Raw genomic sequence first — 13,751 nt, 5'->3', positions numbered from 1 at the left:
GCTCTAATTTGTAGCATTTGCAGATTTCCATGAAGTAACTCTTCCCTTCTAGCTACCAGTATGATGTCCCCGACTGGACTGACCAGAGTGCCATTGCGTAGGGACGTACACCAGTAAACCATGACGTAGTATTGGCACCATTCAGATTCAGGCAGAATCTCAAGATCTAACAGTAAAATGTAGTAACAAAACATGTGATGAGTTTTGAGTATTTATCACCTTTGTTTTTGTTTTTGTTTTGTAGTTTGCTTACACTTTTATTATAGAGCTTTTGGTTTTTTTTTTAAATTTTTTTTTATTAACATAAAATGTATTATTAGCCCCAGGGGTACAGGTCTGTGAATCGACAGGTTTACACACTTCACAGCACTCACCATAGCACATACCTTCCGCAATGTCTATAACGAACCCCCTTCTCCCTACGCCCCTCCCCCCAGCAACCCTGTTTGTTTTGTTTATCACTTTTAAAAAATATAATTTCTTTAACTCAAAGTTTATATGCTTAAGTTTTTATTTTTTATTTTATTTTTTTTTAAAGATTTTATTTATTTATTTGACAGAGAGAGATCACATGTAGGCAGAGAGGCAGGCAGAGAGAGAGAGAGAGGAGGAAGCAGGCTCCCTGCCGAGCAGAGAGCCCGATGCGGGACTCGATCCCAGGACCCTGAGATCATGACCTGAGCCGAAGGCAGCGGCTTAACCCACTGAGCCACCCAGGTGCCCTATGCTTAACTTTTTAATATTAACTGTGTTTAACAACCAGCTCCCAGGGGCCCCTGGGTGGCTTGGTTGGTTAAGCATCAGACTCTCTTTTTTTTTTTTTTTTTAAGATTTTATTTATTTATTTGTCAGAGAGAGAGGGAGAGAGAGCGAGCACAGGCAGACAGAGAGGCAGGCAGAGGCAGAGGGAGAAGCAGGCTCCCTGCCGAGCAAGGAGCCCGATGTGGGACTCTATCCCAGGACGCCGGGATCATGACCTGAGCCGAAGGCAGCTGCTTAACCAACTGAGCCACCCAGGCATCCCAAGCATCAGACTCTTGATCTCAGTTCAGGTCATGATTTCAGGATCGTGAGATTCACCTTCGGGTTGGATTCCACACTCAGATTCTGCTTGAGATTCTCTCCACACCCCCTGACTTCATGTGTTCTCTCTCTCTCTCTTTCTCTCTTTTTTTTTTTTTCTCTCTCTCTCTCTTAAAAAGCAAAACAAAACCAACTGGCTCACAAAATTCCTGCAATCTAACAATGGGTTTTTGTGGGGCTGTGCCATGGGGCCTGAGCATACCACCGATGGACATCTGCCTTGAGCAGGGAACTCTTCCCCTACACATTTTAAGTAGGGTTATGAATCCTGAAAAGGCTTCCCAAGATGATGGCTGAAGGGATGCACCACTAGAGTTTTAGGGATACAGTCAAACATGTTTAAAATCATATATTCATCTGAGACATCTGGGTTTTCTTTGGAGATTCCCATCCTAGTGTTGACCTTACTCAAAGTTCTTCAACTTGCAAATTCTGGTGGGCTTGTAGCCAGAGGTGCCATAGCTTCCAGCATAGTTCCCTTTCATGCGTAAGTCAAGAGGGAAAAGACCCTGTTATTCCGAATCGCTGTTACATGTGAATGAAAAGTAATGGGGTTATATTTTACTTGCTTTAACTATGTTTAGATTTAAATAAGTATAATTTCCTAAAACAATAACATAAATCCCAGAGAAGAAAACCTGTCACTCGCTGGAAAGCGAAGCCAGAATAAAGCATTTCAATATCTCCTCTTCCACTTTAGCTGGGTGGTTAGTCTTCTGACAACCCAAAATATTATTTTAGGAGCTTGAGACACAGGGAGAGGGCCTAGACAACCCAAGAGAAAAGGTTACAATCACAGTTTGGTGAAGAGAAAACACTCTCACAAAGATAATATGCCATGACATATTGTATCGAAGTGTGGCTTTCCATGAGAAATTCCACATCACAAGGTTCTCACGTAATACAGGACTAAAGTCGCCCCTAATCTCCAAATCCAGTGTCTAAATGCTAGCATAACCTGCTGTGAAACAAGGCTCTTACATAAATCCTACATGCTGTAATATTTCAGCTACAAAGGAGATTATTTCTGCCAGGATCATTCCCAAAAAGGAAAGTTACAGAAAAAGTTAAGTCGAATTCTCTCCTTCCAGAGAATACCCAGCCCAACTTCTACATGTAGAGAAGGTTTTGCCACGTGGAGACTGACCATTTTGGGGTTAAAGAGCCCATGCAGAGATTGGATGTTTAAAGAGAAAAAGAAAATGAAAATTATGTGACACACTCAGTAGGGGATATTTTGAGAGCTAACTTGGGATGGTTTATCTAAAGTGCACGGCCAGGGAATTTTTACCAATGGAGGGTCAGTGGAGTCTTCACATGAGAATTCCTGATCCAGAGTGACAGGACTGTGTACCTGGAGGCAAGACTTCAGCCTTGGAAGCCAGAAACAGCATGAAGACTGCCCTGTGATGCTGGAAGTACTTGGCATTTTCTGTTTCTTATGCTTGATAAGTTTCAGGTTGTTATCTTCAGTTTTTAGATCCTATCTTTATTTCTTAATCAGATGTTCAACTGCCTTAAATTTATGTGACTATAACAAACCGATGTGTAACACTGCCGAGATCAACAAGGCCAATTTTCTCTTGTTTGGGTTCCCCTTGTGTTCTGGGTTGAATTTTGTGCCACTCTCCACCCCCACCACACCCCCAAATTCTTGAGCTGAAATCCTAACTCCCCAGTACCTTAGGGTGTGACTTTATTTGGAAATAGGGACTTTACAGAGATAATCAAGCTACAGAGAGGTCATTAAAGTGAGCCCAATATGACTGGAGTCTTAAAAAAAGGAGAAATTGGGAGGGAAGACTATGTGAAGAGACATAGGGAATGAATGGCCAACTGTGAGCCAAGGAGAGAGGCCTAAAACAAATCTTCCCTCACAGCCCTCACAAGGAACCAACCCTGCCCACACCTTGATTTTGGATTTCTAGCTTCCAGAGCTGTGACACAGTACATTTTTGTTATTTAAGCCACCCAGTCTGCGGTACTTTATTATGCATCTCTAGCAAATGAACACACCTAGCATATCCTAGAGGGCCAGATAACTATGGACAACAGAAGGGGCTTCCTTTTCCTTCAGACATGCATTCCTATCCGAAGTTCCTTCAAATACCCCATTGGCATTATTAGAATTCATCTTTACCAGTTTAAGTTCCTTTCAGGACGTGATTCATTTCTCTCAGTGAATACATCAACCGTAACATCTGCAAATAACAAAAACAAGTGTCTTGGAAATTTGGCAATACATAGCAAAAGCATGAAAAGCTTTTATGCCTTCCTGCATTGTATTTCTACTTCTAAACACATACTCATGGATGGGCACAAAAATTGAAGTAAGGGGTACATCAGAGTTATTTTTAATACCAAAAAATTGGAAGTGACTTATTGCATAATAGATGATTGATTAAATAAAGGGTGGTTTTCTTGACATAATAAAATGCTATGTAGCCATTAAAATGTAGATATAAAAAACTGTACTGACATAGAAAACTCCCAAGATATAGTTTCAAATAAAATAAGCCAATTATAAAATAAGGTGATCCCATGTGTGAAAGAGGAGGGCAGGGGAAGAAATGTTAATACTTATTTCTGGTTTGTAGACTTACAGGTGATTTTGTTGCTTTAAGTAACAGGATTTTCTAAATTCTCTACAAAAAAACACGAATTCCTGTTATAATTAGAAAAAAAAAAGCTCTGGGTATAAGAATTCATAAAATTATTCTTATGGGCACGATCTTGAGATAATTTGGCCTAGTTTTAAATTTATATAAAGATTTTGTTTTTAAGCAATGCACATACATAAAAGCACACAGATCACAAAGGTATAGCATGATGAATTTTCAAAGTGAAATACCCATGTAATGAGCTCCCAGACAAAAAAAACTTGAGCAGTATTAGCACCCTAGAGCTCTCCTTCATGCTCCTTCCTGTAACTATCCTCTGAAAGTAACTGCTCTTCTATTTTGTAACACCATTACTATTTTTACTTGTTTTTAAATTTTATGTAAATATATACAATATATACTCTTTTGCTTAATATTGTTTTTGTGGTGACTCATTCATATTTTTACAAGTAGACATTCCTCATTCATTCTCATTGCCAGGTAGCAGGAGTTACCAAATTATGGCTCACTGGGGTGCGTGGGTGGCTCAGTGGGTTAAGCCACTGCCTTCGGCTCAGGTCATGATTTCAGGGTCCTGGGATCGAGTCCCACATCGGGCTCTCTGCTCGGCAGGGAGCCTGCTTCCCTCTCTCTCTCTCTCTCTCTCTGCCTGCCTCTCTGTCTGCTTGTGGTCTCTCTCTGTGAAATAAATAAATAAAATCTTTAAAAAAAAATTATGGCTCACTGGCCAGCTGCTGATTTTGTAAATAAAGTTTTATTGGCACATAGCCATGCCCATTTCTTTACATCTTGGCTGCTTTCACGCTACAATGGCAGAGTTGAGTAGTCATAACAGAGATCATATGGCCCACAAGACCTTACTATCCAGCCCATTACAGAAAAAGTTTGCCAACTTCTGCTATATAGTATTAATTATGTGCCTATGTCACAATCTGTCTATCCATTCTACTTTGCATAAACAACTGTGCTGTTTCTAGTTTGGGGCTCTGATGGGTTTGCCAGATTCAGCAAGTAAAAATATAGACTTCCCAGTGAAAATTTGGATTTCAGACAAACCAACAATATTTTTAGTATATCTCAAACATGGCCTGGCCACCCTGGGCTATAACAGCATAGCTATTAACATTCAGATATGTGTCATTTTGTGAACACGTATTCATAGTTCTGTTGGGTATATTCCTAGGAGTGAATTGCTGAGCTACAACCTATGTGCACGTTCACGTTCAGCAGACACTAGTGGTGGTTATTCAGATTGATATTGAAACTATTCAAATTGATACTCTCATTGGCAGTGAATGATTTGGTTGCCAGTCATTAATATAGTTAGTCCTTTTAACTTGAACCAATCTGATGGGTATGCAGTGGTATCCCACTGTTGTCTTTATTTGCATTTCCCTGATGACTAATTAATTTGAGCACCTTTTCATATGTTCAATTTCACATGCTAACATTGAATTTTCACAATTTACATGTCCACATGCTCATTGACCATTTTGACATGGTATGTATATGTGTATATGTATGTGTAGTGCCTATTTATGATTTTTGGCCATTTTTGTTGTTGTTGGGTTATCTGCCTTTTTCATGCTCAATGATTTATGGTGTGATCTGTTTAATCTGGCATGATCTGGAAAAATCAGATTGTTTTCATCTCTTTTATCCTCTTTCTCTGAACTTTGACCTAGAAAAGATGTAAAATAGAAAAAAGAAGATGGGTTTCAGCATGACAGATTCTGAAAATTCATAAAGTGATGAACTCATCACTGTTCAATAGAACTTTCTCAAATGACAGGAATACTCTATATCTAAGATACTCAATATGTTAGCCACTAGCCTCATGTAGCCTCATTGTTTGAAATGGAGCCATTGTGATTGAGGAAGTGAATGTTACACTTTATTTAATTTTAATTGATTTAAGTTTAAATAGCCACATGGGGCCAGTGGCTACTGAATTTAATGGTACAGTTTTCATAGATGGGCCAACCCTAAGGCAGTTATAAATAAACTAGTATAAGGATTCTAGCTAAGATAGTCAAAGGAGAGTTTCTTTCTTTTTTTAATTAAAATTTTAATTTTTAAATTTTTTTATTTTTTAAAAAATTTATTTATTTGTCGGGGGGGGGGAGAGAGAGAGAGAGAGAGCGCACAAGCAGGGGGAGCAGCAGGCAGAGGGAGAGGGAGAACCAGTTTCCCCGCCGACTGGGGAGTCAGATGTGGGGCTTGATCCCAGAACCCTGCCCTGAAGGCAAATGCTTAATCGACTGAACCACTCAGGTGCCCCTAAAGTTTTGATTTTTAAAAAATAATCGCTATACCCAACGTGGGGCTGGAACTCATGACCTGGATATCAAGAGTCACATGTTCTCTTAACTGAGCTAGCCAGGCGCCCCTCAAAGGAGAGTTTCTGTTTCTGAATTCCCAGGAGCTCTTCAGATGAGACTGGTCTGACGAGTTTTGAGTGGCTGGAGCTATTTTCATGTCCCTTCTTACTGTGGTCTGATCTTATTAATGTTCCTGTTCTTAGATTTCTGTAAGATTGCATCTCCCTCATCCTGCCCCATGCTGGTTTTTCAGCTTTTCTGAGTTCTCAATTAAACGTGGTAGGTGCATCTTTTCCAAGTGACTTTGCTGTGACTGAATTGATTCGTTGGCTCAGAATACTCCGAAGTCCTCTCTCTCAGGAAGAACCATATTTTACCGTGAAGACCTTGACAGATTTACCAGCTTTACTCCACACCTTTTGGGCTGGCTGCCAAGTTCATAACACGTTTTCCTCTCTGGGAAGACTCCCAGACACAAAAGGATAGGTCCTGAGTGACCATATCTAAGCCACATGACCCCATCATCTTTTCTACAGAGGACTGGTTCGAAAACTTTCATGTGGGTCCAACAAAGTGGGAGGACTTCTTAAAACATAGATTGTGGGACCCATCCCTGCAGTTTCTTTTCCAGTAGGTCTGTGGGTGGGGCCCAAGCTTTTGCATTTATAGCAAGTTCTCACGTAATATTGATGCTGCGGTCCTGGGACCTCATACTTTAGGAACCACTGCAGTAGATCATTAACTCAGGGACAGTCACTCTGAGATAGGGCTATTAGCTTCTCTCAGGAATTTGTGACTTGGAACAAAAAGATGTGGAGACTGAGGACTGTTAGAGCAGCACTCTAGAGAGAAGTTCCAAAAACTATCACCGATTCGGTTCTCTAAGCTGGTAGGTGGAGCCTTGGTTACTTAAACCTTTCACTTAATCCTATCACTTTCAAGTTATTTTCCATTAACTTGCCATCGAAATGTTTCTGTTGCCTGCCCCTAAAAGAACTTGAACTTTAGACACAAGTATTAGCCACAAGAACTTGTGTCTTTAGAGACAAGAACTTAGACACAACTTTAGATACAAGAATTAAGAACTTGAACTATTAAGATGCAAGTATATCAGTTATGGGTTTCACCAGAAAAACAAAAACCATTCTAAGTATTTAAGACAGACCTAATACAGTACAGGGAATTGGTCATGGGGGTGATAGAAAGTCTGAGAAGTCAAACATGCAATGAGAGATTAGCAACAGCAGGAAGCTAACTCTACCCACCCCTAGGCTGGAGGGACAAGGGGAGAAGGTGGCACTAACAGAGGCTGGGTGAACTGGAGAAAGATGGGACTACAGTGGGCCAGCCCAACGTGGGGAATGCTGCTGCCCTTGCCAGAAACATCAGCCAGTGCTACTCTGTGGAAGTTTTAGTGGGGAAATACCTAGGCCTCAGGCTTGCTCTTGCTTCCAACCTCTCAGTGGTGCCTCTCTCTATTCAGGAGCCTGTATAGATGGCCTGTGATAGTGAGAACAGCTTGGGGCCATCGGATCTAAAAACAAGCTAAGGACAAGCACTTTTAAATTTGGATTTCTCATTTTTTTTGTTTTTTGTTTTTTTCAAAGTACATTTTGCCTACTTATAGGTTAATGAGATAATATGTGCTCGCTACATAGTTTCTAATAGTTTCTTGTTAAGAACAAATTTTCAAAAATTTAAGTAGCTTTTTATTGTTTCATAATTATAGTTGACATTTGAGATAATCTTCAGGGGAAAATTGCAAATGATAACAAGAACCAGCATCTGAATTTTCAATGGCAGAAGTGTTTTTATATGTCTCATCTAATTTAATGCTCAAAAGCCTTTTGTGAAGTAGGAAATCAAGGCTCAGAAGGAGTAAGCAGCACAGAATAAGCAAAGTCACATTGCTCAAAAGTGGTAAAATGGCATGATCCCAAACCAGGGCTCAGCACATAATGTCAATTGTTGCAAAACACCAAGCTATTGTGTGAAAACACATGCAAAGCTACAAACTTAAAATTCTTTCACTGTTTATATCTCATTTCCTCCCTTATCTAAAACCCAACATGTAGAGTAAAACCTTGTAACCAGACTGAGAGAGGTTATTTTGAAAAGATCAGCAAAATACTCTAAGACACCTTCCCCCTCCTCCACCTGTAGATGGTCAATTAAATCTATTCTCAGTAGTCCCACAATTTCCTAATTAATTGGCAATGATTATGCGGCAAGCGGTGTCTTTCACAAGATCATTCTAAAACAACAGCAACCATTTAAAAAGAAAAGGAAAAAAAGCAAAGAAACCCTTTGAGCATATAAATTAAGCTAGACAGAGGGGATGTTTTTGATGTCTCATGAGGCTACTTAGATACAAACACACACAATGAGTGTATGTGAATGTATGTGCATGTGTCTCGTAGAGAGGAAGAGAGAGACAGTTCCCTTCTGTCTCGATAGAAGTTGTTAATCTTCCTCTGGTCCCAGGTCCACAGACTGCATTTCAGATGCTGAAGAGCCATCTTTGTTTCCCTTGGTTACCAATGAAGCAGTGTGCACGGATCAGTTCAAATCCATCACCACTTATAGAAAAATGCTTCCACATCCAACACCTTACTTTCTGTATCTGTTATTGACATATCTATTGAATAGGAAGGACCGCTCACATATGCATATCCACACATTTTTGTGCTTAGAGTCTACCATATATGATGTCTTTTACATATGGAAAGGAGCTGTGTAACATGGCACATCCCTATAACATTAATTGCTATAGAGAAAGGAATTCTTTTCTGCAGGCAGGCTCCATCCTCTCCTTCATTGTTGAAGACCCAAGAGAAATTGCTGTGAAGTGATTTGTCCCATGAAGTTACTCCTCAAGAGTGTACCTCAATAATATACTTTTATCTATAAGGATAAGCTCTGCCTTATAGAGAGTCTCCACATCCAATTTATTGACTCAATAAATTTCAGGCTCACTGATTATGTTTCCATCTAAAAGCTTTACACAGTTATAAAACTGGAGAGCCTTTAGAATCATTTCAGGTCAAGTTTCTTTCTGAATATTTTTCCACAATGAGCTGCAATACATTAAGCCTACTCATTAACTAGAATATCACCGGTTATACTCTTGATCTGATGGCCAAGGGAACATTTGCATTGTCTGGGTTCCATTTAACACAATATTTGAAATGGATAGAATAGCTCAGAACATTCAAAGTTATCTTTCTTCAGTGGAGAAAAATGTGTCTCGTCTGTAAGGAGTAGGCTTGTTAAAAGAAAATCAGAATTCAGCACTAAAACTCCTCTCTCAGCAAAACAAAGCATCTCTCTCTCTCTCCCCTGAGATCCTCACCCAGTTTCATGAATATCTTTTCTTTTGAATCCAAGTTGGTGTTGCATAATGAAATGAAAAAAAAAGTGATAAGCTTTCTACCAGTAATTAGATGGAGTTGTTTGAAACCTTAATTGTGAACTTTTTTTCCCCTGCAAGATGTACGGTCTTCTAGAGATTTTGTTAGTGGAAATAAGGGTGTGAGCCATTATAGTTTGCCTTTACAACTGGAATAACTAGATACATTGGTTTCTTTTATTCACTTAAAAAGACACTTGGAGCTTTGCTCTTAGTGTTAATTTTTGATAATAGTTGTTATCATTGAATAATGAAAAATGTCACGGAAAAATTTTACATATTGAAAATAAAATCTTCCTAAAGGGTCAGAACTCTGCTACACACCTTTTGCTTACCTTGAATTAAACATTTGGCTGTATTAAGATCACGGCAGTCTTGAACAGCACGGTGTTGTTTGGTTTAGGTGATTTAAAAAATATTTGCGAGGAAGGTATGGAGAATGAGGGAAGAGTGCTGTGGATTTAAAAGTACATGTATACATACATGTTGTTTGTTAAAACTTCAGTCAAGGACGTCGTCTTCCTGGGAATTGAGAGCCATCAGAGCGGGAAGTCGGCTGCAGGGAAGAACAAAAGCATGGCTGCGCGATAGTACTATCTCTGCAGCGGCAGCAGGCTCCCTGACGGAGGGCTGCGGCGACTGTCTATCACTCCGCATTTTTATTAGTGACAGCCTCCGTTATTCTGTCAGCTCAGCCAACTAAGCTGTTCCCCGCGTTCTGGTTGGTCATCCGGACTCCGTTATGTGGGAGAAGGAAAGAGGACAGAAAGGTGAATTGTACTAAGTGGGGGCATACGGGGATTTCTCTTCTTCGGGGCCGGCATCGCCTCATCCTCCGCGACGTGGGGGAATTCCAGGACCGCTTTTTAACCCAGAAACCAGTGCGTCTTATTAATTAGTTTCTACGCGCAAGGACGGCCGTGAAAGGCTTAATCTTCTCTTTCCAGCCGGGGCCAAGAGCCGGGTTCATCAGAGCCCCCTGGCCCGTGCGCACCAGCGCCGGACCCCTGGTGGCCCTCAGAGTCCGCACTTGGCAGAGTGGAGGTCAAGTCAAAGGGCACGACCGCAGGGTGCCCTCCCCCCACCTCCCTCGCCCGTGCTGTCCGCAACTCAGCTTCTGGAACGACCACCGCGAACACTGCAAGGCTGGAGGGCGGGGAGGGGGCGGGTCCCTGCGGGGGCGGGACCAAGGGGAGGGGAAGAAGCGGCCGAGGACTGCTTCGGGAAGTGTAGTTCTTCGAGCCCCAGTTAGCGTAGCTACCGGGGCTGTGCTTGTGGACCCAGACTACAACTCCCAGGGGTGCGCGGGCCCGGCAGGGGAGTCCATGCGCAGTGGGCGCCACATTGTATCCTATCAGGCGAGGAGAGGGTGATGTCACCTGCGAGTTGGTAACCTACGAGCGGCTCTGAAGGAAACTGTTTAACCGGATCCCATTGTACCCGGAGCGCTGAGCCGCCTTTCCAGCATGCAGGGGCTGCTCAGGTAAGGGGGACGTGCCGCCTGGCCCGCCGCACTCATTCATTAAGTAGCACCGCGCGGTGGCGCGGGGGTGGGCGCGCTTCTTCGGGCCCGGCGCTGGGTTCGCGGCGCGCTCTCCCGCTGCCTCTCCGGAGCCCCAGGGCCAGTAGGTAAATATTAAACCCGTCCTTCAGGTTGGGTCTGGGTGGGAACGGGACCGAGACAGCTCCCGGCTGCCAAGCTGGGTTTGGGAAAATGGCTGCAAGCACGGCGAAAAGCAAGGCGAGCCCGGAGGAAGGCGCCCCCGAGGACAGGGGTCCCTCCCTCCTTTCTTTCTGAGGCGCAGGGATGCCAAAAGAGCAGGCAGGGTACCACTCGCCGCCTTGCTGCGGGCTCCTGAGGTTGCGGCGTTGGGGCGCCGTGGGGTCGTCGCCTCGGCCGGGGGCTGCGGGCCCTGCAGCGGTTGGGAGTTGCTGGCCCGGGAGGCTCCGAGGCAGGGCTGGTGGACTCGGAGGTGGCGACAGGGAAGGAGGCACTTCGTTTACCCGCCGGCCCGCGCCCGAGCAGAAGCCCAAACATCCCTGCAGCCCTCACTTCAAGCTTTATTCCAAAGGGACGGGTTGACTGTAATTCCGAGAAAGTTAGAAGCTAAAGGTCTCAGAGGAGAGGAGGGAAACCCGCGCTGCGGAAGGAGCATTGGGGTGTTAGCGGCCAGCAGTAGGGGAGGCTGCGCCGCCTGTGCAGCGGGTTCGAGGCGTCGCAGAGCGTTCCTGCATCTCCGCCTGGAGAAGGTGCATCTTGGTTCCCCTTGCTCTGATTGCTTCCTCCACAAAGAGCACCTGAACGGGGGCAAGCATCTGCCCGGAGCCCTGGGCTGGGAGGTGGTATGGCGGTGCAGGGTGTCGAATCATCTAACGATGAGGCTAGCTGTGGGGTAGGAGGGCTGGGCAATAGGAACCAGCTGGTGTCGAAAATCCAACTGCTAGTAATGGGCTTGCTCTTCTACTTGAGACGCACTCGAGTCCCGGGAACTCGATGAAGTCCTCTGGATTTCCTTTCCCTAGCACCCTCATTCTTTCGTATACTCATTCATTCATCAAACGCTGCGAATGGCTCTTCTCAAGTTGCTCATAGCCTGGCGTTGGGGTGTTCTGTACCCCCCCCCCCCATAAAATACTTGAGTGGGCCTATGAATTGATACCTACGCTTTATATTCTCCAACTCGGACCTGCACGGCATCTCCACCAGCAGGAGAGCATCAAGAGCAAATACAACCCGTGACCGTTTTTGCTCTCTTCGAGTTGGTAGTTTCTTGAGACTGGAGAAGGACCTGGTGTATTCAAGCGGAGTTTGTCTGCAAGATGAATCCCGTTGCCATGGCGACTCCTGCCGTCGGAATCTTAACTGCTCCCACTGCTGTTTCAATTCGATGTGGCTCTGCGGGCAGCTGGGAGGGCGTGGCCAGTGGGTGTGGTCAAATGCTCGTTCTGGGCCCAGCTGCTCTCTCTCCACCGGTTTCACAAACCAGGCCTCTCTAGGTATTCTCTTAGAAGTAGCCTGGACACAGTTCAAGACCCCTTTTACCCTCGTGTGCCTGTACCTGGACTCGCCCTTCTCCAGGAGTAATAGTTTGGAGCCTTTTTCCTGAGGCAAGCTCTGAACACTACAATGGAATGATCTTTTCGCCTTTCAGGCTAGATGCATAATTTAACTAATAATGTACAGGGCAGCTTTCTCGAGGAGGGCGTGTCCTCCGTTTCGCATGAAGAGAGCTCTCTGGCCACCAGTAAAGGGCCTCAGTTTGCTCTAGGTGCCTCTCTCTGGAAGTTTATAGGGACAATTAATGACTGAAATTGAATTATGGAAGTCAGTATCATCCTTGTGGTTCTCATAAAATCAAAAAGCCTGCCACCTGCCTAAAGGATGCATTTCCTTGAAAATGAAGCAGACTGGGCAGGGATCTAGGAGGCCTGGGTCCTGCTCAGGCTCTGTCATTGCTGGCTACCCCATCCTGGGGTTAACCCTTTACCTGAGGGGACCTCCGTCAGTAGTAATATGGGGGAGGGAGAGAAGGGGATTCCCAAAGTTGATTCTAGGTATAAAATCTTGTGACTCTGTGAAGGACTTGGTCATTGTCTTTTCTCAAAATAATGGGATGGGGGGACGCCTGGGTGGCTCAGTTGGTTGGACGACTGCCTCCGGCTCAGGGCGTGATCCTGGAGTCCCGGGATCGAGTCCCACATCAGGCTCCCAGCTCCATGGGGAGTCTGCTTCGCTCTCTGACCTTCTCCTCGCTCATGCTCTCTCTCACTGTCTCTCTCTCTCAAATAAATAAAATAAAATCTTAAAAAAAAAAAAAATAATGGGATGGGTTAAATTCAGCTTCTAACACTGTGGCTTTGGGTTAATATCTTGGAGCCTTGCTTGTATGATTTGACTGGCAAAATAGCCTAGCACTTCATGGCAGTCCTTCAAAGTGGGCAAAGCAGCCATATTACTATTTATGATAGTATTTTTAATATTTACTAGTATGAGCCCTGTATCTGTACTTCTGTTTATCTGGGCATCTTAGAATTAATTGTTTAGGTTTTGCCTTTTTATAGATTCTTGATGAATGCAGTTTTAAGTGTAATTGAATTACACAGTTTGTTTACTTCCTGCTTTTATTACACACCAAGGTAGATTATCACAGATATTGTAGTTAAGCGGGGGAAAGGCTGTATCTGTGAGTGTGTATCCATGTGCCTTCATGTGCAGGTAAATGCTTGGGGATGCTGAGTGCCAGGTGGTTGACATTCATCATCTTGTTTTAAATAGGTGGTTACATCCTCATGAGGAAGCAGAATCAGAAATTGTCA

General features: G+C 43.7%; 1 protein-coding gene across 1 annotated transcript in view; it reads left to right on the top strand.

The window, feature by feature from the left end:
* The first annotated feature begins 10,807 nt into the window (after positions 1–10,807).
* DAAM1 (dishevelled associated activator of morphogenesis 1) overlaps positions 10,808–13,751 on the top strand; it is a 164,808-nt gene continuing 161,864 nt past the window's right edge. The window contains exon 1 of the mRNA XM_044231657.1: positions 10,808–10,917. The gene's annotated coding sequence lies outside the window, so the exon portion shown is untranslated. The remainder of the gene's footprint in view (positions 10,918–13,751) is intronic.

This window comes from Neovison vison, chromosome 13 (assembly GCF_020171115.1).
Source record: "Neovison vison isolate M4711 chromosome 13, ASM_NN_V1, whole genome shotgun sequence".
Lineage (NCBI taxonomy): Eukaryota > Metazoa > Chordata > Mammalia > Carnivora > Mustelidae > Neogale > Neogale vison.
Note: the sequence above shows the minus strand (reverse complement) of the source record. Positions and strands in the feature narration are given on the sequence as shown.